Raw genomic sequence first — 15,771 nt, forward strand, 5'->3', positions numbered from 1 at the left:
CATGCCTGGCAATAATAATTGCTTATTACTAGTTAAAACACATTTCAAATATCAAAATTACCACTGCATTAGTTGTCCACTGAATATCCGCATAGTTAAAAAGAACAAATGAAATGGTCCCATCTGTGATGAGAACAACCTGGAACGTATTCACCTAGAAAAGAGATGATAGTGGTGAGGTTCCATATTGAAAAACAGTAGAAATAGAGCAGACATATTCCACAATTGTGACAGCGCTGATGCATTAAAAGAAATAATGTAAAGTCATTTTGCAGGCTTGGAGTTTGCCGGGTATTATATACAGTAGTTCCCAAACAGGATTTGTTTGTAGCATTTGGATTCATAATGTATAAAATATATATGCGCCTTATTGGCTCACAGGTAGGCCACTCCCTTGGCATGCTAATATAGTGTTTAGCAAAGGGGTGGGTCTTCCTCTTTGGCTGCATCTGTTGATCCAGGTGGAAGTTCCACTGAGCCTGGGATCAACGGGGCCCCAGTAAAGCTATCTACCCTAGAGGTTATGTCTAGCTCTAGTGAAGTCAGGGAACAGGGACCCCGTGAATGAGGAGTAGTGAGTATCTGGATAATATCTGTAAAAGCACTTTCTAGGAAAGTGAGATAGTAGTTACATAGTTACATAGTTACATAGGGTTGAAAAAAGACCATTGTCCATCAAGTTCAACCCATCCGAGTAAACCCAGCACACAACCTATACTAACCAATCTATACACTCACATACATAAACTATATATATACAACCAGTAATACTAACTGTAGATATTAGTATCACAATAGCCTTGGATATTCTGCTTGTTCAAAAACTCATCCAGGCCCCTCTTAAAGGCATTAACAGAGTCTGCCATTACCACATCACTAGGAAGGGTATTCCCCAACCTCACTGCCCTCACCGTGAAAAACCACCTACGCTGCTTCAAATGGAAGCTCTGTTCCTCTAATCTATAGGGGTGACCTCTGGTGCGCTGATTGTTTTTATGGGAAAAAAGAACATCCCCCAACTGCCTATAATCCCCTCTAATGTACTTGTACAGAGTAATCATGTCCCCTCGCAAGCGCCTCTTTTCCAGAGAAAACAACCCCAACCTCGACAGTCTAACCTCATAGCTTAAATCTTCCATCCCCTTTACCAGTTTAGTTGCAGTCTCTGCACTCTCTCCAGCTCATTAATATCCTTCTTAAGGACTGGAGCCCAAAACTGCCCCCCATACTCAAGGTGAGGCCTTACCAGGGACCTATAAAGGGGCAAAATTATGTTCTCATCCCTTGAGTCAATGCCCTTTTTTATACAAGACAGCACTTTATTTGCTGTAGTAGCCACAGAATGACACTACCTGGAATTAGACAACTTGTGATCTACAAACCCCCAGATCCTTCTCCATTAAGGATCCCCCCAACACACTACCATTCAGTAGATAGTTTGCGTTTATATTATTTCTACCAAAGTGCATAACTTTGCACTTGTCAACATTGAACCTCATTTTCCAGTTTGCTGCCCAGTTTTCCAATTTTGTCAAATCGCTCTGCAAAGCGGCAGCATCCTGCATGGAACTTATAGTTTTGCACAATTTAGTGTCATCAGCAAAAATAGAAACAGTACTGTCTATGCCCACCTCCAGGTCATTAATAAACAAGTTAAAAAGCAAAGGCCCAAGGACTGACCCCTGCGGTACTCCACTAACCACACTGGCCCAATTAGAAAATGTTCCATTTACCCCACTCTTTGTACTCTATCCTTCAGCCAGTTCTCTATCCAATTACAAATATTATGTTCTAGGCCAATATTCCTCAATTTGATCATTAACCTTCTGTGAGGTACTGTATCAAACGCTTTAGCAAAATCTAAGTAGATGACATCAACTGCCATTCCAGCATCAAGGTTCCTGCTCACCTCCTCATAAAAGGTGACTAAATTAGTCTGGCAAGATCTGTTACGCATAAAACCATGCTGGCACAAACTAATAGTATTGTGAACTGCAATGTATTCAACTATCCTATCCCTTATTACCCCTTCCAGAAGCTTTCCTACTACTGATGTCAGACTAACAGGCCTATAGTTTTCAGGCTGAGAATGAGATCCCTTTTTAAATAATGGCACCACATTAGCAATTCGCCAGTCTCTCGGCACCATGCCAAACCTCAACGAATCCTGAAAAATTATGTGAAGAGGCTTGGCAATCACAGCGCTCAGCTCATTTAATACCCTGGGATTAATCCCATCCGGTCCTGGACCTTTGTTTACCTTTACATGTTCAAGTCTCTTTTGAATTTCCTCCTGAGTGACCCATGCGTCAGTAGCTAAATTACTAGCACTGGGCATATTAAAAGGGAAGCCTTCATTAGGTGGCTCCTCAGATGTATAGACAGATGAAAAATAAGAGTTCAAAATTTCTGCTTTTTCCCCGTTCTCATCAACCAACTTACCCCCCCGTGATAATAAAGTTCCCACCCCTTCTTGCTTCATTTTTTTACTATTCACATAATTAAAAAATAATTTTGGATTCTTTTTACTCCTAGCTGCAATATCCCTTTCCATCTCTATTTTTGCTTGCCTGATAGCTTTTTTGCTGCTTTATTTGCTTCCTTGTACCTGATGAAAGTTTCCGCTGTCCCAGCTAACTTGAATGCTTTAAAAGCACGTTTTTTATTACCAACCTCGACCCTAACTCTTTTATTCAGCCATAAAGGTTTTGCTTTGCGATGCCTCTCCTTGCTTACAAGGGGAATATACTGTTGTGTATGGAATATACTGTTGTGTAGTGAGTCTAGTTAGAAAGAGCAGTTTCTGGCTCCAACCAGGAGAGATTAGCTGGGAGTATTCTCCTATACAGGCACTGTTGCCTTAGTGTAGGGCCACAGTTAAGACACAGGTATCAGGTTAGTACTTATCCCTGAACCACCATCGGCTGTTTGGGATACGTGACCGCTAAGGTGCACATCCTAAGGATACAGGATACTTATCCAGACTACTCCCCACAGTGGTGCCGTGCTGTTTGGTAGTTTTTACCCTGCCCACACTCGGCTGAGGTGGGATAAACTGGTGGACACCCCCACTTTCTATCTGCTGTGCCTTTACCTGCCTAATCCATATTGTGAGTATTGCATAACCCTGTGGGTCATTTGTCTGGGAAATAAATAAGTTCTGTTTTAGCGCAAAAGAACCTTCTGGCGTCCATTCATTTACTTTGCACACAGCCAAATGAGTTGTAATTGCACTACATACCCCTTGACCTTTTCATATGTTGAAATCCCATCCTGTGTGTCCCATGTACCCCATGCTCTAAAGTCTATCTAGTGGGTCGGGTCTGTATTCACAGCCATATATAATGTTTAATATAATGTATCAAATATATATAATGTATAAAAATCAAGGGGCTACTTTAGGCTGTGGGATTCTGGTGTGTTTGGGATGTCTTGAGAAAGGTCTTCTTAGCAGGATAGAAACGTTGGCAAACTAATAAAAACTTTTGTGCTCATTCGTAAGTCCCATTAGTGCTTCATTTTTTTATCTGGATATATATATATATAATTTTTCTTTGGAGCTGTCCAGCTTTGAGATTTAAGCTAAGATGAAGGTACCAAACTCCCCTTTGCCAGTATTAAATAGCAGAACATTTATTATGAGATTAAGATGCAGAATAGCTTTGAGAATTAACATAAAAGTGATACCTGACTGGCATTTCCTTGATACTCTGGCACCTTGTCCCATGTCGCTATAAACACCCACTGGGCAGAGAACCCTAAACCTGGAAAGTAGGTGTTGATGTCTTGCGTTGCGTTTGCCAGGAGGCTGGGATCAGTGCTCTGCCGGTAGTAAATGTTACCAGATATTGCAGTAGAAATTTGTGCCAGAAACGGGGCAATAAAGAGTCCATCGATATTCAGGAATCCGTTGTTGCCCAGCTAGAACAGAAAGACATTCATTTATGAAACCCTCGTATTTGTAATCAGCATAGCTTCAGTTGGAAAAAGATTAGTGATGAACAATCTGCCCTATTTCACTTTGCCGAAAAACTTGCAAAACTGGTGAAAATTTAGCGAAATGGTAAAAAAAATTGTGAAATGCGTACGCAGCTTTTTCTACGTGTGCAATTTTTTTTAATGCACACTACTTTTTTTTTCTTACTCCGAATACATTAAAGTCAGTGGTTATTTTCCCCACTCCTACCATGCAACTTTTTATTTATGGGCGCAACTTTTTTTATGCTCAACTTTTTTCTCCAAATACAGGGTGGGCCATTTATATGGATACACCTTAATAAAATGGGAATGTTTGGTGATATTAACTTCCTGTTTGTGGCACATTAGTATATGTGAGGGGGGAAACTTTTCAAGATGGGTGGTGACCATGGTGGCCATTTTGAAGTCGGCCATTTTGGATCCAACTTTTGTTTTTTCAATAGGCAGAGAAGAAAAACAATGGTGTGCTTGTTTTTAACATAACTTTATTCTTTCATGAGTTATTTACAAGTTTCTGACCACTTATAAAATGTGTTCAATGTGCTGCCCATTGTGTTGGATTGTCAATGCAACCCTCTTCTCCCACTCTTCACACACTGATAGCAACACCGCAGAAGAAATGCTAGCACAGGCTTCCAGTATCCGTAGTTTCAGGTGCTGCACATCTTGTATCTTCACAGCATAGACAATTGCCTTCAGATGACCCCAAAGATTAAGGGTGAAGTTAACAAACAAAACCACTGCTATTGGTCTGACACTAAACCACATTGGATAGATCCCTCCAAGACTGTTGGAAAAAAAAATTGATGGTATGGTGTGGTATATGGGGTACAAAGATAGTGGGGCCATTCTTCATCAATGGAAACCTCAAGGCCACTGGATATGCGAAATTGCTACATGATGATGTGTTTCCCTCTTTATGCACTGAAGCTGGCACGTTCCCTGAGTTTTTCCAGCAAGGTGGTGCACCACCACATTATGGGTGTCAGGTCCGAGCATTCCTAGATGAACAGTTTCCTGGAAAGTGGATTGGTCGTCGTGGGCCAGTTGAATGGCCCCCAAGGTCTCCCGATCTGACCCCCTTAGACTTTTATCTTTGGGGTCATCTGAAGGCAATTGTCTATGCTGTGAAGATACAAGATGTGCAGCACCTGAAACTACGGATACTGGAAGCCTGTGCTAGCATTTCTCTGTGGTGTTGCTATGTTGCTACTTGCTGCAGTGTGTGAAGAGTGGGAGAAGAGGGTTGCATTGACAATCCAACACAATGGGCAGCACATTGAACACATTTTATAAGTGGTTAGAAACTTGTAAATAACTCATGAAATAATAAAGTTACATTAAAAACAAGCACACCATTGTTTTTCTTGTGAAATTCCCAATAAGTTTGATGTGTCACATGACCCTCTTCCTATTGAAAAAACAAAAGTTGGATCCAAAATGGTCGACTTCAAAATGGCCACCACCCATCTTGAAAAGTTTCCCCCCTCACATATACTAATGTGCCACAAACAGGAAGTTAATATCACCAACCATTCCTATTTTATTAAGGTGTATCCATATAAATGGCCCACCCTGTACATTCAAATCAATGGGCATTTTTTCTTGGCAAATTTTCCCCAATGGTGAAATGTGGAATTTGCATGTCTGGCAAGTTTGAAGGATAAGTAAACCTTCACAAAAACTAAATGTAAAATTGCTCAGGGTGCTTTTCTAAGCACTTTTGCAATTTACATTAATTATTTATTTTTTCGTTTCTGAGCTAACAGCGCCACCTGCTGGTCAGTTCCTGTAACTGTACAAAGAGATATCCCTTCAGAAGGAAAACAGAGAAGGGTTCTGATGTTGCTTTGCTCAGGAAAGAGACCAGAAGCCCCAGATGCCCTTTCCCATCTCCTCCCTGAGCAACATCTGAACCCTTCTCTGTTTTCCTTCTGAAGGGATATCTCTTTGTCTGTACAGTTACAGGAACTGACCTGCAGGTGGTGCTGTTGTTACAAAAATGCATTGCATTGGCAGTTAATAAACACTTAAATAGCTCTGAAACTGAACAAAATAAATAATTATGCAAATTTCAAAAGTGCTTAGAAAAGCACCCTGAGCAAGTTGTCATTATTTTTAAGGTTTACTTATCCTTTAAAGGTCTACTGGAAGTGGCAGAGGATAACAGTGCAGGGGTATAGCACTTGCCAATGCAGTTTCCAGACAATGTGCCCCAGTCGGGTATCAGTTCCACCCTGTTTAATTACAGCTTAATATCATGAAGCCAAAATGGCACAATAATCTCAAAGAGCAAGATGGCTGACACAGTGCTGGGAATCAGCATTCTCATTGGTCAGTTCTCTTGCATCTGTAATGACATATTTGGTTAACCTCTTAATTTGTTGTGCAGTGAGACACTTTTATGGAGGGTTTATATTCCCTTTAAATGGTAACTGCAGTTGCTGCTTTTACCCCAGGGTATCTGTGTATGTTTCCAGAACAATAAATGAGTAGTATATATGTGTAACTCACGGTAACAGAAGAATAGGTGTTTGCTCCAAAAGGGAACTTGACAGTAAGATTTACCGACACGTAACCAAGATAAGTCCTTATGCTCAGACTGTCAGTTGCGTTCCCGTATTCATACAGAACACCTAAATGGATGTGAAGGAGACAATATGACAAACACCATCAACAATGAGAATAGCCTCATTAAAGCGGATCTACACCCTACTGCACTGCACTGCTCAACCAAGCTTTAGTTGTGTCTGGACTACAAAGTCATGTGACATATTATCAAGGTTAAAGGGGAAGTTTACACCTAGAACTTGTTTGTAGAAAATGGGGACGATCAATAGGACGTGTGTTATATAAATGCATTCTGCCTGTTCTTTACATATTTATCTAATTGTTTGCCTTTCTACAATTTATTTCAGGGAACTCCCTCAGCTCGGAGTGTATCTCAGTACAAGGTACAGGTATGAGACCCGTTATCCAGAATGCGCGGGCCCTGGGGTTTGCTGGATAAGGGGTCTCTCTCCCTAATTTGCATCTCCATACCTTAAGGGGCAGATTTACTAAAATTCTACAATTTCTCATTTTTTTTTTATTTTAGAATTTTCAGACTCCAGTAAATTTGAGGACATTTCCTCGAATGTCTAACACTTACTAAAAAAAATCCGATAGGAAAAGTCTGTGCAAGAAAAAGTTGCAAAAATTAAAACTTTTAGAGTTGTTGAACAGAAACCTCCAAAAAAACTCCTGGAAACTCTAAAGTTTTGTGACAAAAAAATGGATCTCTTAAAGGGCACCTATCGGTGGAAAATTGGTTCTTTTTCTATGGTTCACTATTCACATCCAGAACTATTTATGTTTTTAGTGAGAAATAACAACATCCTCTCTATTCTGTATAACTATATACATATTGTTTAGAAAAGTAATATTGATATATACATAAGCCAGACAAGTTAAAGGAGAACTAAAGTCTAAAATTGAAAATTGCAAGAAATGCAATATTTTGTATACGGTACATAAATATAAAGATTCTGAACTTACTGCACAAGCCCAGGGATTGAGAAGCCTAATTAAAGTAATGATTTATGCTTTCAAAGTTGCCCAGAGGGGGCTGCCATCTTGTTCTCTGTTAGACCATCTTTTTAAGATCTGGCTCCTGCACATGCTCAGTTTGCTCTGGGCTGCTGTTGGGAGGCGGAGCTTAGGGAACGTAGTAAATTATCAAAACAGCATGTCAGGTAATATCTGCCATAGAAGCTGATTAATAATAAGAATTATAATATGCAGACTGCACTGGTTCCTGTGTTGCCATGTAATGTAATGTGGGTTTTAGTGTTTTTGCATTGTTTAATGAAACATTTCCCAGCTCTCCAGGGCCAGTGGCTGCATAAATATGCAAAATAATCCCCCAATGAGAATCCCAGCTGATGTGAGTAAATCCGGCTCCCTGTTCTCTGTTCCTGCAATTGGAGTTGGGAGCAATAAGCACAGTTTCCCAGCACTGAACAAGTCTGTCCCTTTATCCCCATGTCTGATTCCTGTGCCATATAATGACGGGAAAAATGCCATCATTATCTCTATATGTAAGATGATATCAAAATGGCTGATATAGTGCTGGGAACCTAATTAGCATTCTCATTGGTCGATTCTTGTGTATATAAGTTTTTCTTCAACCTCCATAGAGAACTAGGTGGAACCTACAAATGACCCCATTGGCACAGAGACACAGGTGCATCATGGGTACAGGTACATATAAACTAGTGCTGCCCTATTATACACATTGTATTACAGGATGTCAATAAAACAAGCTTTTGCTTTGAATTTAGACATAACTTGTTTACAACAGACTCCCAAATATTATTATATCTCCCTCCCTCACAATATCAGTCCAGGAGATAATTGATGCTTTTTCTGAACAAAAGAGAGTTACAACACAACTAAAACATTGACAAGCAAAGGTTTGCTGAGCAGACTGGGGGTTCCATACACAGCCTGTATATAATAGTGAGAGCACAAACTCTGAACTGAGTGTCAGTCACTTTGCCTATACAAATCAGCATGCCTGGGAAGGAACATAGTGTTTGTGCAGAGGTTCCCCTGTACATATCATGTTGTTCTGCCTATACACCTACTGGCACAGTTTGGCCTCTCCCCGTGTGTAATGCACACAAACCCCCATGTAACTGCTTCATAAACACTTTGAGAGGTTATTGGTTTGTATCCCCACAACTAAAGCTGATAATGCTCTGTATATTGGACATGGGGGAGATCATAAGATTCTACGCAAATCAATATATTTCTTACAGAAAAGCCTTTGTAATGGAGCAATTTATTCCCAGATGGGCTGTTTTGTATAAGTAAAGTGACTGGAACTTTAGCCATAGCTTGTGTCTCTGTATAATAACCGCTCAGTGCAGGAATCTCCATTGACTTTGCTTTGTATACAATAAGTTGTGTTTTTTGTTATGTTTGTCCCCTATGTGGGAGCCTATGTTGTTTCCTCTCTATGGTATATAAGTGATAGAATCAACCAATTTTTATGTTTAATTAAGAATATAAAGCTTTAAAATAATTGCGCTGAATTCAGTTTCTCTAAGTTCTGTCAATGTTTCCATCCTTTCTAACAAGGTGGAATGAAAAGTCACACAATAAGGATTCAGCTAAAGTCTCACCCCAAGCTCAAAGTGCCAGAGCAGGACTTGAGTTTTTTAGGGAGCAGCCAGACGGGACTGTGATTGGTTGGCTAGTATGCATGTTTAATAGTGACCCCCATTGACCCCAATGCATTCAGCAACAGTTTGGCAAAATTTCACCATTTCATTAATTTTTCGACTAAACAGGCCGATTTTGCTTGTCACTTCCAGCTGCCCGGAAACATTCAGGCTTATACCAAGGTATGAAAAAACGGGCAATTGAGTCAGTAATACCCTAACAATGGAGGAGTACAGGTTGGGCATCAATAATCCTTATAATACACAGCGGGATCCTAAATGAGGCAGCAGCTTTACTTCTCCTTTGAAGTCAATAATTTCTTTAAGAATCTCCTTATTCAAATCAGTCCAATTGCAAAATCCTGCTAAATTGCTGCTTTTTGTATCATTAGGCAACTGGACTGTTTTGAACATCACAGATCCAATAGTCTACAATAGTGATGAGCGAATCTGTCCCGTTTCGCTTAGCCGAAAAATTTGTGAATCTTTCAAAAGATTCGCAAAACGGCGGGAAATTTGTGAAACAGCGAAAATGTCACGGGTCAAAAAAAATTGTCGCCCGTGGCTATTTTTTCATTGCGCGGCTATTCTTTTGTCACCCACGGCTATTCTTTTGTTGCGCGACTATTCTTTTGTCACCCGCGGCTATTCTTTTGTTGCGCGGCTATTCTTTTGTCACCCACGGCTATTCTTTTGTCACCCACGGCTATTCTTTTGTCACCCACGGCTATTCTTTTGTCGCACAGCTATTCTTTTGTTGCACAGCTATTCTTTTGTTGCACAGCTATTTTTTTGTCACCCACAGTATTACATACATTATTATATTCTATATCAATAGAGAGAAACCCAGAACAGTTCGGACATTTCTTTTTTCTTCAAATAACTTTGGAATAGAATATCTTATAGCCAATATCATAGGGGGTAGATTTACTAAAACTCTAACATTACCCATTCTTTTTGATTTTTTTTAAATTTGACTCATTTCCACGAATGTCTGACATGTACTTAAAAATCTGAGCTTAAAAAAAGACAGAGTGGGGGAAAAAGTTGCCGAAATTGTGACTTTTTTTGAATCGTCGCCCCGGAAACTAGAATTTTTGATCATCAGAAATTTTCGTGTTTAATCCGAATTTTATCCATTTTGGGATTCGAACTCATACTTTGATGAATCTGCCCCAAAGGGGGCATTTACTAACTGTTGGATTTTTTTTCTTTTTCTGGTTGGGATTTTTAGCGGGAAAAAAAGTTGCAACTTTTTCAAGATTTACTATGCATGCAAATGGCTAAAAATCTGAATTCGACCATTCACCAGCTAAAACTAAATATATATATATAATATAAAATATTGAGTTTTTTAAAAAACAGAAAAATATGAATTCTAGTTTTATGAATCAATTAGGTTTACAAGATTAGACAAGCAGAGGGCAAATGTGTAAATGTGGTTGTGAAGAGGTACAGAACTGCCCTTTCACTCCAACTTGCAGCACAGCAGTAAAGTGTGCATGAGTCTGAGCTTTTAGAAGGAGCCGGCGCTACACATTAGAACTGCTTTCAGCTAACCTATTGTTTCTCCTACTCCCATGTAACTGGAGGAGTCCCAAGCCGGACTTGGATTTCTTACTATTGAGTGCTATTCTGATACCTACTGGGAGCTGCTATCTTGTTCCCTTCCCATTGTTCTGCTGATCGGCTGCTGGGGGTGAGGGGATATCACTCCAGCTTGCAGCACAGCAGTAAAGTGTGCCTGAGTCTGAGCTTTCAGCCAGCGCTACACATTAGAACTGCTTTCAGCTAACCTATTGTTTCTCCTACTCCCATATAACTGGAAGAGTCCCAAGCCGGACTTGGATTTCTTACTATTGAGTGCTATTCTGATACCTACTGGGAGCTGCTATCTTGTTCCCTTCCCATTGTTCTGCTGATCGGCTGCTGGGGGTGAGGGGATATCACTCCAGCTTGCAGCGCAGCAGTAAAGTGTGCCTGAGTCTGAGCTTTCAGCCAGCGCTACACATTAGAACTGCTTTCAGCTAACCTATTGTTTCTCCTACTCCCATATAACTGGAAGAGTCCCAAGCCGGACTTGGATTTCTTACTATTGAGTGCTATTCTGATACCTACTGGGAGCTGCTATCTTGCCCCCTTCCCATTGTTCTGCTGATCGGCTGCTGGGGATGAGGGGATATCACTCCAACTTGCAGTGCAGCAGTAAAGTGTGCCTGAGTCTGAGCTTTCAGCCAGCGCTACACATTAGAACTGCTTTCAGCTAACCTATTGTTTCTCCTACTCCCATGTAACTGGAAGAGTCCCAAGCCGGACTTGGATTTCTAACTATTGAGTGCTATTCTGATACCTACTGGGAGCTGCTATCTTGCTCCCTTCCCATTGTTCTGCTGATCAGCTGCTGGGGGTGAGGGGGGGGATATCACTCCAACTTGCAGCGCAGCAGTAAAGTGTGTCTGAAGTTTATCAGAGCACAGATCACATGGCTGTGGCACCCTGGGAAATGAAGAATATGGCTAGCCCCATGTGACATTTTAAAATTAAATATAAAAACATCTGTTTGTGTTTTTTTCATGACAGTCTTGCTTTAAGTACTGGAACCCACCCCATAATGACATATTTAGTAAGACATATAAAGTTTATTACCATTTCCGTTTATGATCTCATTTGTTGTTTGTTGCATTGCGCTGTGTGCTAGAAAAAAAAAGAAACAAAAAGGGTAAATCTTATATGACCTTCGTTTGTGCAATAATTGTATTTTCTGGCTAATTAAGCTCAGCCGCATTTCTTCTAAGTTAAGTGCATTCTCTTTAAGCCAACGGCAGTGTCTTTAATGACATTATCCCATTATCAAAATTTGTATTTGTGAGGTTTTAGAGTTTATTTCTACTTCAAATACACTCGCAATTTACAAATAACATAAATGTTTATTAAAAAAAACATGAATATAAAAAAAACTCATTTCAGTAACTTGAATACCTGGAATTTAAAAGCTCCGAAAAAACTTGAAAAACTTGAACTGAATAAATAGTTTAAATTCTGCCTACAGCAGCTCCCATTGTCTGCTATGAGACTTCACAAGTCAGGTTTGTGAGTTTTAGTAGAAAAGTCTTGAATCACAGTAAAAATGATAATTTGTGCATTGATAAATCAGCCCCTTGGTAGTACAGGAATAGGATCCGTTATCCGTACCTGTACCTGATCCCAACTAAGATATAATTACCCCTTATTGGGGCAGAACAGCCCTATTGGGTTTATTTCATGGTTAAATGATTCCCTTTTCTCTGTAATAATAAAACAGTACCTGTACTTGATCCCAACTAAGATATAATTACCCCTTATTGGGGGCAGAACAGCCCTATTGGGTTTATTTAATGGTTAAATGATTCCCTTTTCTCTGTAATAATAAAACAGTACCTGTACTTGATCCCAACTAAGATATAATTACCCCTTATTGGGGCAGAACAGCCCTATTGGGTTTATTTCATGGTTAAATGATTCCCTTTTCTCTGTAATAATAAAACAGTACCTGTACTTGATCCCAACTAAGATATAATTACCCCTTATTGGGGCAGAACAGCCCTATTGGGTTTATTTAATGGTTAAATGATTCCCTTTTCTCTGTAATAATAAAACAGTACCTGTACTTGATCTCAACTAAGATATAATTACCCCTTATTGGGGCAGAACAGTCCTATTGGGTTTATTTAATGGTTAAATGATTCCCTTTTCTCTGTAATAATAAAACAGTACCTGTACTTGATCTCAACTAAGATATAATTACCCCTTATTGGGGGCAGAACAGCCCCATTGGGTTTATTTAATGGTTAAATGAATGAATAGAACAGACACACTGGATACAATAGAGGAATTACTGACTTACCCAGCAGGAGAAGCACAAAGATGGTGCTGAGGTCCATGCTAAGACCAGGGGGATCTGGTTATATTCCAAACATTCAACTTTTATTTCACCTAAACAAGAAGATAAAGACTGAATATAGTCATTTTCCCAACCCCATATAAGACAATGTCACTGTTACAGGTAGATCAACCCAAGGCCATTAGGGCTGGAATGCGGTACAAAGCTGTATAGAGCGACTCTGCTCCATGGCAATAGCAAACAAAAGGGGTTTGAAAACAAGCTTTTAGCAGTTCTGCTTGCAGGAAATAATGGGTTATTTATATATGGAGGCACGGACTCCTAGGTTCCGGTGCTACACTCTGCCCCACACTGCTATACTGGGTCTTATAAGTCCAGGATGTGCAGGTAAAGGTGTTGTAGATACCCACAAACCCATTATGTGAGTATATTCTGATTCCCATTAATGCCCTCTGTTTTATAGACTATGTATTTAGAGTTACTCAAAGGAAATCACATTTGATTTCAAACAGGTTGGTAATTTGTAACACAATCAATCTTAATGCAGATTCATATAGTTATGTTCCTCCTCTGGGGAAGTGACCTGGATTCCTTCTCCATCTTGACACTATGGGGCCGATTCATTAAAACACAAGTTCGAATCCCGAATGGGAAAAATTTGGATACGAAAATTTCTGAAGATCGCAAATATCACAAAAATGCTTATGAAAAAATCGTATTTGTCACGATAATATCGTATTGGTGATCCGAAAGTGATGAAATTTTCGAACCGAACGACTGTAAACAGCGGCATACGAAAAAGTCGCGCAAGCGTCCAAAAAAGTAGCGCGAGCGTACATAAAAGTCGCACGAGCGAAAAAATCGGCGAAAATAGGCTCGGAGCGTTCAAATGAACACTTCAAGCGTTCATGTCTTAATAAATCTCCCCCTATAAATATGGCTAATAAATAGCGATAAGCGAATTTCTGCATTTCGGCATTGGCGAATTGTTTCATGAAGCTTCTATGAAATTTTGCCGCAGAAAAATTCGGTGTGCGGAATTTTTGGATTTTTTTGCGTGTCAAATTGGGCGAGGTCGCATCAAAAAAGGGCACAGTTGCGTCAAAATTGGGCGCAGTAGCGTCGAAAAAAGGCGGGTGACAAAAAAATAGACGCGGGCGACAAAAGAAAAAAAAAATGCGCGACAAATGCGTTTTGGTAATTTTTCGCCATTTCGTGAATTTTCTTGCCTTTTCGCAAATTTTATGGTGATGCCAAACAGGACAGATTCGCTCATCACTACTAATAAACCCTTGCCGATCCCAGGATGTGGAGCTCAATGTATGTAATAATATAATACAGACACTCATCTTTATCAAACCGACACCATAAACCGTTGCTTCCTCATACTTTCATTCTCCAGCAATCGAGAGATTCTACATAGTCCATAAGGGTTTCTCATTAACCAATGATCATATGTTTTTGGAAAATGATCTAAATAAAATGGAATCTCAAATCAAAGTGGTAAATTTATCAAAGAGTGAAGTTCGAACTTCCACAGTCCATTAGAGTTAAATTCCGCCCCTCTCCATTCGTTCCTATGGGATTTTTAAAAAAAAAAGTATTTATCAATAAGTGAAAGTTAGAGTTCACCCTTCGATTAAGTGAAATAGAAATGCATGGAGAGTGGTGAAACCTCACTTTAGCAGACAAATGTTGTACAAGTATAGAACCAATTATCGAGAATGCTCGGGACCAAGAGTATTCTGGGGGTTTTCTGTAATTTGGATCTCCATACCTTAAGTCTATTAAAAAACTCTATAAAACATTAATTAAACCCAATAGGATTGTATTGCATCCAATAAGGATTAATTGTATCTTAGTTGGGATCAAGTACAGGTACTGTTTTATTATTACAGAGAAAAGGGAATCATTTAACCATTAAATAAACCCAATAGGGCTGTTCTGCCCCCAATAAGGGGTAATTATATCTTAGTTGGGATCAAGTACAGGTACGGTTTTATTATTACAGAGAAAAGGGAATCATTTAACCATTAAATAAACCCAATAGGGCTGTTCTGCCCCAATAAGGGGTAATTATATCTTAGTTGGGATCAAGTACAGGTACTGTTTTATTATTACAGAGAAAAGGGAATCATTTAACCATTAAATAACCCCAATAGGGCTGTTCTGCCCCCAATAAGGGGTAATTATATCTTAGTTGGGATCAAGTACAGGTACTATTTTATTATTACAGAGATAAAGGAAATCAGTTTTAAAATTCTGTATTATTTGATTAAAATGGAGTCTATAGGAGACGGGCTTTCCATAATTCGGAGCTTTCTGGATAATTGGTTTCCGGATAAGGGATCCGAAACCTGTACAAATTTACTAATCCCAATCCCGTGATAACACTGTACCACAATACCTGCCTCCCAGTTACACAATGAGCCCCAATATAACATACAGGTATCTTTCTATTCCTACCTGAATGGGATTTTCTTCCACAATAAAGCCACGCGCCTCTCTCCCCTGCTCCTGCACCAACTCTAATTCCAGTAACACAGAGAATGTTCTTAAATATTTTTCTGACTGGACTGAAAATTGACAAGTTGACAGGAAACCAGAAAATCACGTTCAGAGAGAACTCCTATGTAACATGTCCCTAGGGTGTATCTGCTTGTCTATCAGACACGTTTCCCTGTAATCTCAAAATGTTTACTCAAC

The 15,771-nt window shown here is 39.6% G+C and overlaps 1 protein-coding gene and 1 long non-coding RNA gene across 2 annotated transcripts in view; both read right to left on the reverse strand.

Moving 5' to 3' along the window:
• The window catches only part of LOC101732788 (salivary glue protein Sgs-3), a 141,726-nt gene that overhangs the window by 39,666 nt on the left and 86,289 nt on the right, over window positions 1–15,771 (reverse strand). The gene's annotated exons all lie outside the window — the stretch shown is intronic.
• Window positions 6,566–15,771, reverse strand: part of LOC116412181 — a 28,776-nt gene continuing 19,570 nt past the window's right edge. The window contains exons 3-4 of the long non-coding RNA XR_004223571.1: window positions 11,832–11,879; window positions 6,566–6,614 (exon numbers count right to left, since the gene is read on the reverse strand). This is a non-coding gene — a long non-coding RNA (uncharacterized LOC116412181). The remainder of the gene's footprint in view (window positions 6,615–11,831; window positions 11,880–15,771) is intronic.

This window comes from Xenopus tropicalis, chromosome 7, assembly GCF_000004195.4.
Source record: "Xenopus tropicalis strain Nigerian chromosome 7, UCB_Xtro_10.0, whole genome shotgun sequence".
NCBI classification, from domain to species: Eukaryota; Metazoa; Chordata; class Amphibia; order Anura; family Pipidae; genus Xenopus; species Xenopus tropicalis.